The following is a 16,574-nucleotide window of genomic DNA, read 5'->3' on the forward strand; positions in this document are numbered from 1 at the left end:
GCTCACACGCCTCAATGAGAGAGCCCACGTGCTGCAAACTACAGCGCCCACGCGCTCTGGAGCCTGCGTGCCACAACTAGAGAAAAACCCATGTGCCACAATGAAGAGCCTACACACTGCAACCAAAGATCCTGCATGCCACAACTAAGACTCAATGCAGCCAAAAAAAATAAAGAAAATGAAGAAAATTTAAAAATATAATAATAATTTAAAAAATGGACAGAGGACCCGAACAGACATTTTTCCAAAGAAGACATATAGAGGGCAAACAGGTACATGCAAAGAAGGTCGACAGCATTAGTCAGCAGGGAAATACAGATCGAAACCACAATGAGATATCAGTTCACACCTGTTAGAATGACTGTTATCAGAAAGACAAGAGATAACAAGTGTTGATGAAAATGTGGAGAAAAAAGAACCCTTGTGCACTGTTGGTTCAAATGTAAATTGATACAGCCCTATTTTCCCACTTGTAGTGACTGTTTTATCTATTTAGTCTTATTATGTTGTGTAGATTCCTATGTGTCACCTCAAATCCTTAAATAGATAAAACAAAAAAAGAAAAATAATTTTGGACATACATTTATTGTGATGTTTAAAACAAAAGATGTTAAGACAGAGAATTGTATTCTTGTTTACTTTCTTTCTTTTAGAATTACTGTCCTTAAAAACAATCATCTAGGGACTTTCCTGGTGGTGCAGTGGTTAAGAATCTGCCTGCAAATGTAGGGGACACAGGTTCAATCCCTGGTCCAGGAAGATCCCACATGCCGTGGAGCAACTAAGCCTGTGTGCCACAACTACTGAGCCTGCGCTCTAGAAGCCGCGAGCCACAACTACTGAGCCTGCATGCCACAACTACTGAAGCCCACGCACCTAGGGCCCAAGCTGCACAACAAGAAAAGCCACCACAATGAGAAGGCTGCATACCGCAACGAAAGCCCAACACAACCAAAAGCAAATAAATAAATAAATTTATTTTTTTTAAAAAAGAAAAAACAATCATCTGAAAACCAAAATACAGAGCATGACCCCGTTAGTGTTACCATAGAAAATGTAGGAGGCTTTTAGTTGATAAGCATGTAATGTGCCAATCCAGTTTGGTCTCAGACAAGTTGGAATTTGATTCCTAATTTTAGGTGGTGACTGGAGGGGAAATATGTCCAAAAACAAAGTAAAGAGGGAAAATCATGCTATTGACTTTTTAAACGGGCTTCAAAGGAAGAGTGGTGAAGTGCTAGTCACCAGGAAGGGGGATTTGAAGACCTGGATTCCAGTCGTGTTTCTGCCATCAGGTGACTGAGTGTCCCAGAGCAAGTCACACAGCCAGGGCACTGGTTCCTACCCTTTCCATAGTCCCACACTCCAAAGGTGAAGGCTGGCTTCCATGCCCTCAAGCTCTCTCTACTTCCAGCATCTCTTTCATTGCATTTACCATGTGGGTGGAAACAGTTTGTTTATGTGCCTCCTCCAGGTCAGCTTCTCCTGAGTATGTGTGTTTTTCACTCAGCTTCATATGTGTAGTTTCTAACACATAGTTGGTGCTCAATAAAAAAGGGACAAATAAATGTATGAATGAAATCACTTGTCAATATATCTTTCTTGGTCTCAATTTCATTTACAGAATAAAAGAAGTAACTCAGCGAATCCCAAATTTCCTTCTTTGATTCTGCCACACAGGCACCTAAGACCTTTTTGGACCATCAAACAATCAGTCCTTAAAACATTTTCTTAAACTTAGAAACCATGTGACTTTTCAGTCTCCATTTTGAGTGTTGAGACATCTAACAGGTAGTAAAGCAACTTTAATCTGAAAGTGATCACCTGGGGAAAGAGAGATAAGTGGACACAGCCCTTTATACTCCCAGGACAGATCAACACTTCCTGCATTTCCTTCTGTTTCATTATACCCTTGAAAAAAATGATGCATGATAGAAAGAAGCACAAGGAGGCTAGCATTGGGAAAGGAAAATGCAACAAGGTGGAGAAAAAAGGATCAGAAGCCACTGGAAAGAAGAGTGAGTCTAAGTCATGTTTAAAAGAAGAGAATTGTGGTCAAGGATACGGCTCGGAAAATGGAGGGAGGCTGTAAGAGTCATTTGATCTACACTTTTACTTACAGAGTAAATCCAGAAAATGTCTGAAGCTTCTTGCCTTAATGTCACTAATACTTTATTGGAGCTGCTTCAAAATGAGAGTTTTAACAGAAGCACTTTAAAAAAGATTGAGACAAAATGTAATAATTGCACACTCAGGCTTGTAATTTCAGAACTTCATGATGCTAAGTACTCCAAACATGCTACTTCAGACTTGGATTCCTTTTTACTTCTTCACGAAAAGTCAAATCTAGTCAGATTGGAGCTGATCGCTGTTTTTGAGTCATACCAGTAAATGGTTGGAGTTCCATTGTCAGAGTGGGAAAACTACTTTTTCCATAATTCAAAAATAATTGAAAGAATGTAGCTCAACAATTTTAAAGTAATGAATTTTTTAAGATAATGGTTCCGTCCAATCATAGAAAATTCCAGTCCCAAAGGATTCTTTTTTGAGAAAATAAAGAGGAAGGAATCGATGAGCAAAAATGGCGTGCTACAGCAAAACCCATCGTTTTTAGCTATCTGTCACATTGCCTAAAGGAATATAGAATACATTTTTAAGGGGTATCTCTGTTGACAAAAGTCAAGAAAAAATGTACTCTCATGCATCAAAAGGAGTCACAGATGAACTGTGTTGCGTTTAATTGTTCAGGGTAGATGCGAAGTGGATGAGGGATGAGGATGGGGGGAGAGAAAGAGCTGTATTCCTCCTGAGGCACTGAGGACATTTATTTTCCTGTATTTTACAAGTGGTTCACATCAGCCTAAAGCAGAGTGTGTGCAGGCTCTTACCTTGTCTCTCTTAGAGAAAAGGAAGGGAAAGGGATTGAAAAAAAAAAAGGATGGTAAGTAGAAGAGTCACTTGTGCAGCCCTGGCCTCCTGTCATTTCTCCATTGTAAGCAGTGTCAGATCCGTCACATTAGGTTGCCACCACAGGGTGCATGCAAATGGGGGAGCACAGAACAGCCACCACCTGCACATTCCAGATTGTTGGCAGGTACATTGCAGTGGACTAAAACAGAATAATTACTGGAGATAGAGTTGGCAAGTACAGTGTACGGGAGAAGCATTCAGTTGCACACGAGTATGATAGGTGAACTTTAAAAAAAAGAAATGGTGGGGAGGGAGGCGGGAAAATTCCCCTTTAAACAACAGACAGCTGGCAATTCTGATCTTCCATTTTGTTTCCTATGAAATAAGAAAGGCTGACCTGTGAAGTCAGATGCTAGCAGATTTTGGACAATTGATTTAAACACGGGACGTAAAGAGTAAAACTGGGGTCTTGAGAGAGGCTTCCTGAACACCGAACGGAGTAAGCCCTCAAAGGCCAGAGATGCGTAGGGAAATGTGTCATAACAACACAGTACATGAGGATGTGATAACCACACAGTGCATGAGGTAAAGGGTAGACCGTTTCTTTGGGAACACTGGGACACTTATTTTATCTATCAAACATACAGCATTTACAGGTCAGTCACTGTTCTAAGCACTTTACATTTGATAATTCATTTAACTCTCAGAGCGACCTTATCATTGCTTTTCTGATCTGTGTCATTTTACTTGCAAAGCAGAAAACTGAGTCATGGAAAATTAAATGACTTGCCCAAAACTAATTAGCTGTTCAGTGGCAGGGTGGAGGATTCGGCTCCCTTCACCTAGCTCCCGGGTCCACACTGTAGACCATCACTCTGAGCTGTCTCCCAATGAGAATATATAGGGATGCTAAATGGGATGTTGGTAGAGATTCAGTTAGAGCAACAACAACAAAGTGATCATTTTATGCAAGTTATCTAAATTATTCAAAGTGAACAGCAGTATCTTCCTGAATGTGGTTATTTGAATAAAAGTTATTTTTTTCTTTGTAAATCTCTGACAACATCCCTTTTATCAGAGTTTTGCCAATGGAATGCCTAAAACATGTTATGACGACTCCTTTAAAAAGCTGAAAATTGGGCTTCCCTAGTGGCGCAGTGATTGAGAGTCTGCCTGCCGATGCAGGGGACACGGGTTTGTGCCCTGGTCCGGGAAGATCCCACATGCCGCGGAGCGGCTCGGCCCGTGAGCCATGGCCGCTGAGCCTGCGCATCTGGAGCTTGTGCTCCGCAACGGGAGAGGCCACAACAGTGAGAGGCCCGCGTACCGCAAAAAAAAAAAAAAAAAAAAGCTGAAAATATGTACATATGTATGTTACATATTTTCCATGAATTGCAGTGTGTGTTAGGCTGGGAGGATCTGCCTCGAGGCCATACGTAGTCCACTTGGCCACTCGTAGGACAATTGGCAACTCCCTAATTTTTTCATATCTTTTGAGTTACTTCTCTTAACAGTAGCACTTTAATGTTTCCTACCCAGCGTCTGTCCTCCTCTATCTTCCTAACAGAACTCCTCATTTTCTCATATATTTACCCCCAAATTAGTATATGGCTTTCCCCTGGCAATCATTATTAATCCAGAAATAGGCTTGTGACTTAAGTGACCCTAATTAGGATGAAGCAAAGATATTATATTCCATGGCTCTTCCTCGTTTCTCTCCCTCCCCCTCGACCTCCTCCCTCCCCTCTCTCTCTTTCTCTTTCTGTCTCTCTTGAGGCCAAGGAAACATCCAGTCCCAGTTACCCCTGGCAGCCATGTTGCATCATCTACGAGATAAATCAGCTGAGTACAAAGCCTGAGAACTGCCATTGGGAGAGAACTAGGTCCTTGATGACAGCCTTGTATGGCTGACTGTAATGTGCCTTACTCTACCTTTGAATTTCTAGTCTGGTAGGGCAAATTTCCATATTTTCCTGTAACTTGCAACCAAAACATTCTAGCTAATGCAAGCCCTAAGACCTGCACTTCTAAGTCAAATATTTCCCTACCAGCTCCATTTAGGCCCTTAGCAGCTTTGACACTGATCTCCAAATACTTCTGCATCTAGACTTTCAGCTGTGAGCCCCTTTGAATCTGGGAACCTCTTAGAGAGGCTGGAGTCTTGAGCTAAAGTAAGCAAGTCCTGAAACTCCCTTAAGATACTCTAACAAATCATTATTGAGCACCTACTACATTGCCAGGTATGGTCATAGGCACCAGTGCTTGATAAGACTTTTATTGCACATAGGGATCCTTCATAAGGAAAATATTCATGTATGTGTTGCCAACAAGTGTATACACACCTTTATTTTCAAATGTTTCTTTCAAGCCTAATATTTCTCCTTTTCCAGTCTTATTATAACTTACTCAAATGTAGTTCATCTCTAAACGGTACAGAAGCCAGGCCTTCCTTTTAGAAAAATCACATTGTTGTCTCCTTCCAATTCAAACTTCATGGTCTACTTTGTTATGGAAAAGATATTCTAAAGTGTAAAATGAATATCAAGAGCTCCATCTGGGAAGAATGAGGAAAAGTCTACTCCCTCCTCCCTTGTAAAAACAGGAATTGAGATGATCATCCCGATTCATTCTATTGAAGTTAACTCTTATCCAAGGTGGAAGGAGCCAATTTCCCTGCACGCCAGAAAGAGCCATACCTTCTGTCCTTCAGGATGTTCTGTCTCTAGACACTTCTCATCATTCTTGGACAGCCAGTGTAAGGAAGTTGGTGCATTCCTTTACATGCAGTGGAACCAGAAATGACCATCAAAGGGAAGAACAACCTCTGAGGCAGGAATTCACAGGCGTGGGTTAGTGGTTCCTGCCCACATGGAGATTCATCCTTCAGCTTTACAGAAAAGGGAATGATTGATGGAGGGAAGAGTGGTTTATCTTTGCTTGAGCTGGAGCTTTAAAGTGAAAGCAGAACCCCTGAGGCCATTCTGTTGGTGGAAGCAGTAATCATTAAAGACATTTCCCAAAGGAACGGGGGAACACGGAGCTTATTTGCCCTTGGCCATTTTTTTCCCCTCCATTGCCAACCCTGGAATTCTTAGTGTTACTTTGTTAAGGGATTCTGCAGGTCCCATTTACCCTTAACCCACATGGATGTCCTCGCAGAATTTTTCTCATTTCCCTCCAACAGGAAAACTCTCCTTTGGAGACTGATGGAAATGAATATCCTCAGGAAAAGTGATAACATAAGGAGCTACCAGCACTTCTGCTGTGTCTCCAATAAGGGCAAATAATATGTAAATCTTGCCAATGCCTGCTCTATGAGTTAAGTAACTAAGTACATCCAAACCAATTACCAGCATCGCGAGAAACTGTTCCCTTTGACTTTCTGAGGAAAGTTACTGTTGTTCTTCTACTTGACTAAACATTCTTATAGTCATTTCTTGACAATTACTCAACTGGTTCCTTTAAAATATTATCAAGGTAAAAAAATTTTAAAACACAAATTCAACAAAGCTCCCATTTTCCTACCTAGGAAAATCGTGGAGCTTTTTAATCACGGAGATTTAAAAGGACTGTCTTTTTATGGTCCCCGACTCCATCAGAAGCAAGACATAAGGCAGATTAAGAAAGTTAAATAGAAACGTCAGACACATGAGGATGCAGAAAAGGATGGTATTGTACATGACCTGAGGAAAATGCCTGCCTTGAGGCTCCTGTTGGCTGGAGTGATCGAGGAGGGAGCTGTGAAAAGACCTTGACAAAGGGGTAGGGGATAAAGAATGACCAGTGAGAGAAAGGGTGTTCTAGTCGGGAAAGAGGAGTGTCAACGAAGGCTCCATGGTGAATTGCCAGCATCCCTGGACCAAGGGTGGGCTGAGCTGGTATGCTGGTGCCGCTGAGTTGAGCTTCGAGTGTGAGATTCAGGTGTTTACGTTGTGTCTTGCGAGCATTGGGGAGGCACTGAACACTGCGCAGGGGAATATTATGAAGAGTGTGGAATTTTGGACTGTAAATCTGGCAGGTGTGGGCAGGAAGGGTTAGAAGAGGGAAGACAGGAAGTGATTGCAGAGGCCATAGGGCCCTCAATCAGGATGGTCGTGGTGGGGAGAGCATGAAAGGAGGTAGCAAGATGCTGACAGTCAAGCATCTTCCCTGTGGAGACTCATTGAAGGTTTCATATTTCTTCACTACATTTCATAGGAAAAAAAATCACAATATTGTTTCCAGCAAGTTCAAACTGCAGAACACGATAAGGCTCTGATGTTGTCAAACCTTTTGAAGTGTAATATTAAAAGCTTATCAGTTATATATTCAGTATAAACCAGCATCCTTTCCCTTCATTGCATGTAATATGGATAAGTAAGATGTGCATCCTGTGTATGGTCTGTGTATAAGTACATCAATAACAATGTATAAAGAAAACATACCTAAAATTTAATCAGTGTTTCTGATTATAAACTGTGTGAATCAGTAAGATAACATAAGGTAGAATTTTCAACATCACAAATCTCAGCGTTACAGATATCAGCCTTTAAATTAAACTTTCGTCATCAAATCAGGTCATAAGATGTCATAGCCTAATTCTCTACTTACGACTGAGGAAGTAACTAAGGAGAGAGAACCATTTCCCACCTCCCATGCTTGCTTCTCCCTTCACATATCTCTTGATTATGGCAAAAGCCATATTGTGGGTTACGTGGTGGCGGAATGAGACTTTCTTAATCTTTTATCTATTCTCACACACATAAATTAGAATGAGGCGAAGGCATTTTAAAAGACATTACTAACTGCCAACTTGTCCAACCCATTTGCTTCATGCCCTGCTCTATGCCCTGATTGGGATCACAAAACCCAAAGAACTATGGAAAGAGTCATCAAACTTGACAGATGGGAGCAGAGAATAAGGAGAGACTCTTCTTCCTTCCTCCTTCACACCCCTCAATGTCACTCCCAATGGGCTGGGCTTCCTCCTCTATAGGGAAAATTCATTACAAATCTTAAAGAAAATCTTTTCAGCTAAGTTCCCATGTTTAACTCTTAAGATGCAAAAAATACTTTACAGTTAGGGAAATCATTAAACCGATTGCTTCTTAAGGCAGATATCATGTTCTGTTCATTTAAACATTCTTTTTCTTTGCTCTGTCCCCACAATGCCTACCTCAGACCCTGGCAAATAGCAGGTACTTGATTACTATTTATTGACTTGAGTTTTTGAATCATATCTTCCTAAAGATATAGATTGGAAATATATGAATCAGGTGGATTAATCAGGAGTTAAGACAATTTTAATAAATTATACCTCTTAGCTTTCAGTTTTAGTAAATAGCCACTGTAAGCGTCTGTTGGAAGAATGCCCTGGGCCATATGTTTTAGACAGTGGCTGATGCTGGTATATCCTTATAGCCATTACAACATGGATCTGTGGAACTGACAAAACGCAGCAGAGGGTGAGTCCTTTATTGAATGGCCCTCAGATGGTTAATTTTGTTCGCTGATGGCAGATACTGAAGCTACAAAAAAGCTACTCTTGCTGCTCAAAGAGCCTTTTCAATTTTTAATTTGACCTGGAGAATTACATGGTCTACGATACATGCAGAGCAGCAGTTATCTCTCCTTATCAACTTCTCTGGTTGGTTTCAACCCATCTTGGCTGAAAGCACCTCTATTGTAGGTACTTTTTCTGGCTCTAGCTTACATGTGTGGTTCAAAGACAAGATTCCTGATAAACTGGAACAGAGAATGAGGAAATGGCCTTTTAAATGATCAGCTGATCATTCACTTCTCTGGGTTTAGTTTCTGCCTGACAGCCTTATTAAAGTTAGAGAGAGTCACACAAAGACAACTTGGGGTTTGTCTCCCAGGTCCTGGTCAAATAAGAATCCTAGACTTTGCCAGCTGGAAGGCCTTTTTAGAGGCTATCTCACCCAGCTTTGCTATTTTAATGTAAGGGGACTGATGCTCAGAGGATTAAATGACTCACCCAATGTCAGAATCAGGATTAGAATTCAAGCTTGTTTGGGGCTCTTACCTTGCTAACATTTTTGCTGATTGATGTTAAGGAAAGCTAGAGAAAAAAGAGAAAACAGAGATACCCTAGTTTTTCCATGGCTTTTTTCCAAGAGTATCATTCTCAGGGGAATTATTATGAGGTTTCTAGGTTTCCTTAGTTAGGCCACTACTTTAAAGAGATGGGGTCCTGGAAAAAACACTGACTGTGAATTTGGACTTGGGTTTGAGTTCAGTGTATAACCATCTCTGTAATTTATTGAGCACCTATGTTATGCTAAATATTGTACATATATTATTTTTATCTTCACAATGAATCTAGAAGGTGGTATTATTAGCCCTGTTTTGCAGGTGGAGAAGCTGAGGCTTAGGGAGGTTAAAGATCTTTCCCAGTGTTGTACAAGTGTTCAGCTCCACTGTCTGATTCCCAAATCCCCATTCTTCCCCTATACAACATTACACTTATTATTGTGTCTTCAAGCAAGTTGCTTAATGTCTCAAAACAAGTTTCCTCAACTGTAAAATGGATTCATTAATATTCTTCCTAGCATTGATGTAGGATGAAATGAGAAATAATGTATGTAGAGTACCCGGCTTTGGACCTGACACAGAAGACACTCAACCAAAGTCCATTCCATACCTATATTCCTCTCCCCTCTGATTTTTTCAGTAGGATTTATATCCTGAATGATATTGACTCATTGAAAAGAGAAAATGGAAACACTTCTAAGGTGTCAGACAAGGTCAGAAGTGGATTAAACATTCCAGATGATAACCCCAATCTGCCAGAATAACCTAATGGCAAGATTGCAATTGCAGAGAATTGGGCTCCAAGCTTGTTCCCTGTGGGTGAAATCATTGAATCAACCACAGTCAGAGAAAGCACGGACTTGAATTCAGCATCCTAAGTTTAAAATGCAGATAGTGTTTCCAGAAAAGTGTGTTCAACATTCAGGTGAAATGTTGGACAGTGGGTTTTTTTTGTATGTCCCATGTATTGATCCTTCTGGTATGTTCTATACAAGATGAAAAGACGCAGGCATATTCATTTAATAATTCCAAGTACGCACCACAAAGTATTTGACAACTTCTTGAAGCAATATGCATTCTTTTGTACTGCACTTCTGAAATTATAGTCTAAGTATAAACGTGATTCAATTTATAAAAATTCAGTTTGCATGCAGTACTTCAGAGATACATCTGTTGTATTTAGCCAGGAACTCTTTTTACAGTTGATGGCGATCAAAGAGGTTTATATTAAGAGGATATCAATGAAAAGAAAATACAAATAAAAAGAATATCATGCTTGATTCAGCCCCACAAAGGAGAGTGGAGGACAGATAAGGAAAAATCACAATGATATAAAACTAGATCAGTAAATTTTTAGAACTAGTAATTGACCTTAGAAAAAATCATTATACAAACCCCTGAATGAAAAGGTGTGTGTTTATGGCTAAAATCTGAGCAGACTGCTTCATTTAAACATTCCATCACACAAGACTTGAGAGAAAGATGACTACGAAACAAAAAGTGCTCTTGGGCTTCCCCGGTGGCGCAGTGGTTGAGAGTCTGCCTGCCGATGCAGGGGACACGTGTTCGTGCCCCGGTCCGGGAAGATCCCACATGCCGTGGAGCGGCTGGGCCCGTGAGCCGTGGCCGCTGAGCCTGCGCGTCCGGAGCCTGTGCTCCGCAACGGGAGAGGCCACAGCAGTGAGAGGCCCGCGTACCGCCAAAAGAAAGAAAAAAAAAAAAAAAAGTCCTCTTGTTTAGAAGAGTATAAGGTGCAGGGAGTCTGTTCATATTTATCATTTATAACTTTTTCTATTATATAGCACAGTGCTTTTCCCATAAAGAGTACACAATAATTATTGAATGAGTGAAAATAAAGAAGATGGTCTAATATGTGGTAGAAGAAAAGTTTACCAGAGTGCTACTAAATGAAGATTTGACCCAAAATATGCATGGAGCAAGGTTAAGGATTCTGGAGGGTGCTGGTATAAGTTAGTGTCAGTGTGCTGGTTTTTCTGAGGGTAAAACAGGATAGAGAAATTTGCCTAAGCACATTATAGGCTATGACGTGGCCTACCTAAGGCATAGCATCCTTTTCCATTCTATTCCAGGGTCTGCCTGATGTTCCTCTCCGTGGCAAGAGGTAAATTACAGCTGCCTCGTGTGTTTTTAAATAAATTCCCTGTAAAATATTCCAAGACCCTGACTACAAGTTACCAGCTATGGAGTGAATCCTGGACAAGTCACTTGACTAATCAATAGAAATAGAAGTTTCTCTGGAAAATTAAGGGATGTTCCCATTTTGCTTAAACAATGATTTTCTGACTTCAAGTACTTTCAAAACCTTCTGTTGAATTAATCAGTGTATATTCTCTAATTGAAAATACATTTTTCTTATAATAGGGCAGTAATCAGGTTGAGTAGCTTATATACACAGGATTTGCCTTTATAAAAGTCCTCTCTGTTTAGTGAGCTGCAGTTCAGTGTGGCCAAGCTACCCCACCCCAGAAGCACATTGATGCTGTTGGGAATCGGTGTCATCTTCACAGGGCTCTGGATTAGATTGTGATGAGAAATCTGTGAACTTCTTTTCTTGTATGTCCCTAGTCCCTCTCTTCCATGTTGCAGGTCATCCCCATTTTTACTACTCAGGAATTTTCTCCATCTTCTGGGCACTTAGCACGACATCTCTGCTATGCTGCAGTCTTCCCTGGCTTGGCAGTGGGATTCTCATCCTGTCCCAAACTTGCTCCCACTAAGTGCTGGATGAGACCTCTAGTGAGGCTGGCTCCCAGTCGGGCATCAGCGAGCGGCTGGACTCTTCCTTTCTACCTGCATCCTACGTAGCAGTTATAGAAAGGAGCAGCTGCAGACCAGAAGCAGAGAAGACTAGCATTACTCAGGTTCCTTTGGAGGATTCCAAGGGCCTGGGCATCAGGATGAGGAGGAAGGAAGCTTTTCCCCTTTTAAGTTATAAAAATAGAATTAATCTATTGCACCAGAGGAGGTAATTCATCAAAAGCCATCTAGGGGGACAAACGACTAAGTTTTTACTTACATTTGAGCTTGAAATTGGCCCAGTGCTTTACAATCACTCTTTGGTTAATCCTTATCAGAATTGTTAAAAGAGAGGTAGGATGGGGTTGGCGGGGGAAGGAATTTCTTTCTGGAAGCCATAGAGGCATTTAGTTTCCTGTCTCAATGATTCAGAAGTGTTAGTCTTGTCTCCCCGGCTACAGTGCAAGCTCACTGAAGGAAGGAACCATATCCTGGCTGTGGTAGGCAGCATTCTAAGATGGTTGGTGATCTCTGCTCCCTGAGGTCATACCAGTGGCATCCTAATTCCACCCCCTTGAGTGTGGACAGGACCTGTGACTTGCTTCCAGCCACTATGGCAAAGGTGATGGAAAAGAGGAGGGACATTCTTTTTCTGGCCTTCAACAAGCAAACAGCCACGTGTGATCTGCCTAGGGAGGGAACTGTTGGCAGAAAACTGTAGCTGCCTTTAGCTCTTGAGAGGGGTCCCCAGCTGACAGGCAACCAATGAAAATACAGGGACTTCAGCCTTAGAATCACAAGAAGATGAATTCTGCCAGCCACTGGAGGGATCCTGGAAATAGATCTTTCCCTAGTCAGACCTCCAGATGAGAACATAGCTCAGCCATCACCTTGACTGCAGCCTTATAAGACCCTGAGCAGAGAACCCAGTTAAGCTCTGCCCAGACTTTTGACCCACAGAAACTGTGAGCTGATAAGTGTGCATTGTGTTAAGGCACGGATTTGTGGTAATTCTTTATTCAGGAATAGAAAATTAATACACAGCACATGCCCTATCTCTCCTCCTGTAGTCTCTGCCAGGATGCTGAGTACATCCTAGGTGCTCAATAACTAAACATATCTTGAATGATCCGTCAATCATCTTGAAACTTTGTCCTTCAAGGTATTAGATTTGGGGCCTTTGAGATCTCACTAATTTTAGTCACTTTTTTTCTTTTTTTTTTTTTAAGGTAAGTAGGGGCCAATTCAAATCTTGTTTTATCCTTAGAGGGAAAAAAAAGTTACCAAGAAATAAAGTGCTCTTGAAAAATACTTACTACTCCAGGAGTAAACATCAAGAGATATATTGAGATGCAGGTGCTGTGGGAGAGCCTGCCAATGTTCTGGCTGGGAGGGAAGTGTAGGTGTGTTCTCATCATGTTGTCTGGTGAGCTGGTTAGGTTTCCTGACACGAAAGAATGGATTGGGGTTTAGGGAGTCTTTGTTTCTACACTACCACCACCCATGTAGGATTTGGGGCCCTGCTGGGGCTGTCCAGGTGGGTGAAGGTACATAAGGACTGAGAAGGATATCAGGGAACTGACAAAGGTCAGTTAGGCTGGGAGTTCACTTCAGTGTACCTGAATGTCATGGGGCCACTGAGAGGCAGAGCGACGTAATGAGTGGGGCTCAGTGGGAAGTGAAAGTGCTATCCCCATGTTTAGAAAGTAGGAAAAACATACTCATATATGAAGATACTTATACTTTTTCTGTTCTTCCACAATCTCTTTCTAGACCTGTCATGGTAACTTTTATTTGCTACTTGAGAGCGTGCGCCCTCGGGCTTGGGGATATGCCTGGGAGAGTGCAGGCTGCCAGCCACTGGGCCCTTGCCCAGTCTTGGTGTACACACAAGCACATGCAACTCTCCTGCTGCCAGGTTCCCCTCCCACCAGCAGCCAGACTGACAGGCCAGAGATGGAGAATCCAATCTTTCCTTCTAAATGACGTGCCACTCCAGCCCATCGTGGATGGCAACACCACAGAGGATGCAGCCCATGCCAGGATGAACTCTGTACCTGGATGGGGCATGGGTGAGAGGCTCGCCAGGTCAGAGCTCCCGCCAAATGCATGTGCTGTTGCCAGCTCAGGGCTGGGACAGCCACCACCGTGCCCACAGGGAGGTTCCATGGGGCACAGACAACCCGGCTCTGACCCTCCCCACACCCACTCCCAGGCCTCCACTGCCGGTGGAGGGCAGTAGAAATTGCTGAAAGATGAGAAGACAGAGGTTGGGGAAGCCTAGGGTACCCATTTCTTCACTGCCTAGTGAAGAAATGGATGTCCAGGAGCCCATGCCAGAGAGGGTGGGAGACAGGTGGCGGGAAGTGAGACCACACGTGTGAGTCAAGGCTCCAAGTCCCCAGCACATGCTCTGTTGTCCCGGCAGCCTTTGCTGGCAAAACACATTAAACAATAACAAAAAAAGAATTTTAAGACAACAGTAGCCCAGCATGAACCATGAAGTGTAGGACCTTTCTAAGCTCAGGGTCCTGCGTGACTGCACTGGTCACAAGCCCGTGAAGCCTCTGTGGCCTGAGGGAGACACAAGGCAGGGTGCTGTGTGGGGATGTTCTCTACACTGATTCTGCTCCTCTCTCTATGGATCCTTATGTCCCTTCTCCGCACTCCCTCCATCCCATGAGTGTTCATATGCCCTTGGGTGTGGGCATGAAGCTGCAGGAGAGGCTTCTCCAAACCATGCCTTGAGTCTTCTTCGAGCATCAAATGCCTTTTATCTACTTTACTGTGGCAAGACACCCACCCCTGAGGAAATCGATACTTCATAGTCCAGCTAAAATGGGGCGAAAGCCCCAGGGAAAAAGGAAATACTTGTAATGGAAAGCATAAGTTGTTTACTGGATCAAAATTAATTTTTCTACCTATTGGATTCCTAATACTTTACCAGGAACATCCATGTCTCTGCGTGCACGCAGCGTGCTTGTGCACGTATGCAATGAGGAGCTTTGCTGAACAGGTCAAGGAATGCATAATAAACACACATATTTACATGCGGACTTTAATGTCACACAGGGTATCCTTTATTAATAGTTACTACTCTTGGAGAAGGCCTTCAGTGAGTCCAGTAAGCCACATTCTGCTCTAACTGGCCATAGTAATGTATTTCTTTAACAAACACCTAATCTGCACAGAACTGGATCCTGGGTCTCTACCTGCTACTTCACTTCAAGCAAAAAGGTTTGATACATAATCAAGGAACATGATTTGATTTTCAAAGGCCATTAGGGAAGTCAGTCCACAGAATAATCCCGTTAATATTTCTGCTATTAAGATATACCCAGAAAGAATGGAATCTAAATATTTAAGTGTCTCACGGAAAAAATATCTGACAACTGGAAAATGTCTTAAAAGCTTATAAAGTCTGGCGCTGGATAATCAGAATCAGCTAACAGAATTCGTTTTTATTGAAGCATTTTAAATGATCAAGCCACTGATGCGTTTTAACAGCATAATGGCATAATACCCTTGCCTCAAATCTTCAGAGAGGCAAAATGATCACCGATTAAGCAAGTTCAACTGCACACAATGTTTTCATAAGCACAGGAATATTACTCCATAAGAAAGACTTCTGGTATGAATGATGAGATTTTGAGAAAGTACCATTCTGGTATAAAATGATCTAGTTGCCTGTGGTTATAAATTACCTTAGGCCCAGTTCTCTTTCCCCTCTTCCCCACCCCCCTCCACCCCCCAGGCTCACTTTCTGCCTGATGACAAAGGGAGTTCTGAGCATGGAAGAAATGAACCAAGGGATGAGATGAAGGAGGATCTGACCTTCCGTAGTTTTTTCTTCTTCCTCCCCCTCCCCATTTCATTACACGTAATAACTGACAGTGTGGCGGGAAGTAATCCACAGAGAGGGCACAGACACTTGAAGCTAAGAGACAACAACATGTGCAGCCAGGAAGTAATCTGAACTTTCAGCTTTCGTTCCAGCCTAACACTCATCCTCTTAAGGATGAGAAAAGAAGGGAACAGCCATGCTTCACGCTCTCCAGGAGAGCTGAGGTATCCAAGGGCCCGACTTGCAGCCTTGAGGATAGGGGATGCTGGGGCAATGTAATCATTATTATCCAGAAGAGGCACGTGACTCCCACGCCCTCTCTAGAAGGCATTATAATAGAGCAACCTCACTGGAAATTGGGAGGAAGAGACTCATTTGCACAGGAAACCCCAACACAACTGTCTCACTGCTGTTCTATCAGCCCCTTGTTGTAAATGCAGAATATTGGAAGGTTGTGGGGTCTCTTTTAGGCTGTGGAGGACTGACTCAACACAGTGGCATGGAAAGGCAGGATAGCAGAGGTTAAGAGCGTAGATTCTAAAATATGACACACCCTGGATTCAAATCCCTCCTCCATCTCGGACAAGTCAGGGGGTTTTGAGCAAGTCACTTAACTCCTGTAAGATCACTTCACTCATCTGTTAAATAAGGCTGCTGAGAATACCTTTTTCATGGAGTGCTGTAAGGTTTCAAATAGTTTACATAAATACCCCACTTGGCGCCTGGCACGTGATGACGACTCGATTCATGGTGGCTCAATATCGTGACCACAAATGATTTTTTTAATACAAAAATCTATTTATTTCTATACGAACAATTGGAAATTGAAATTAAACCATTTACATTAACATCCAAAAAAAAAACATGAAATACTTAGGCAAATCTTTTTTTTGAGTTTTATTTTATTTATTTATTTTTGTATAGCAGGTTCTTATCAGTTACCTATTTTATACGTATTAGTGTATACATGTCAATCCCAATCTCCCAATTCATCCCACCACTACCTGCAGCCCACCCTCCACAAATGATT

Source organism: Lagenorhynchus albirostris, chromosome 8, assembly GCF_949774975.1.
Source record: "Lagenorhynchus albirostris chromosome 8, mLagAlb1.1, whole genome shotgun sequence".
In the NCBI taxonomy this organism is placed as follows: domain Eukaryota; kingdom Metazoa; phylum Chordata; class Mammalia; order Artiodactyla; family Delphinidae; genus Lagenorhynchus; species Lagenorhynchus albirostris.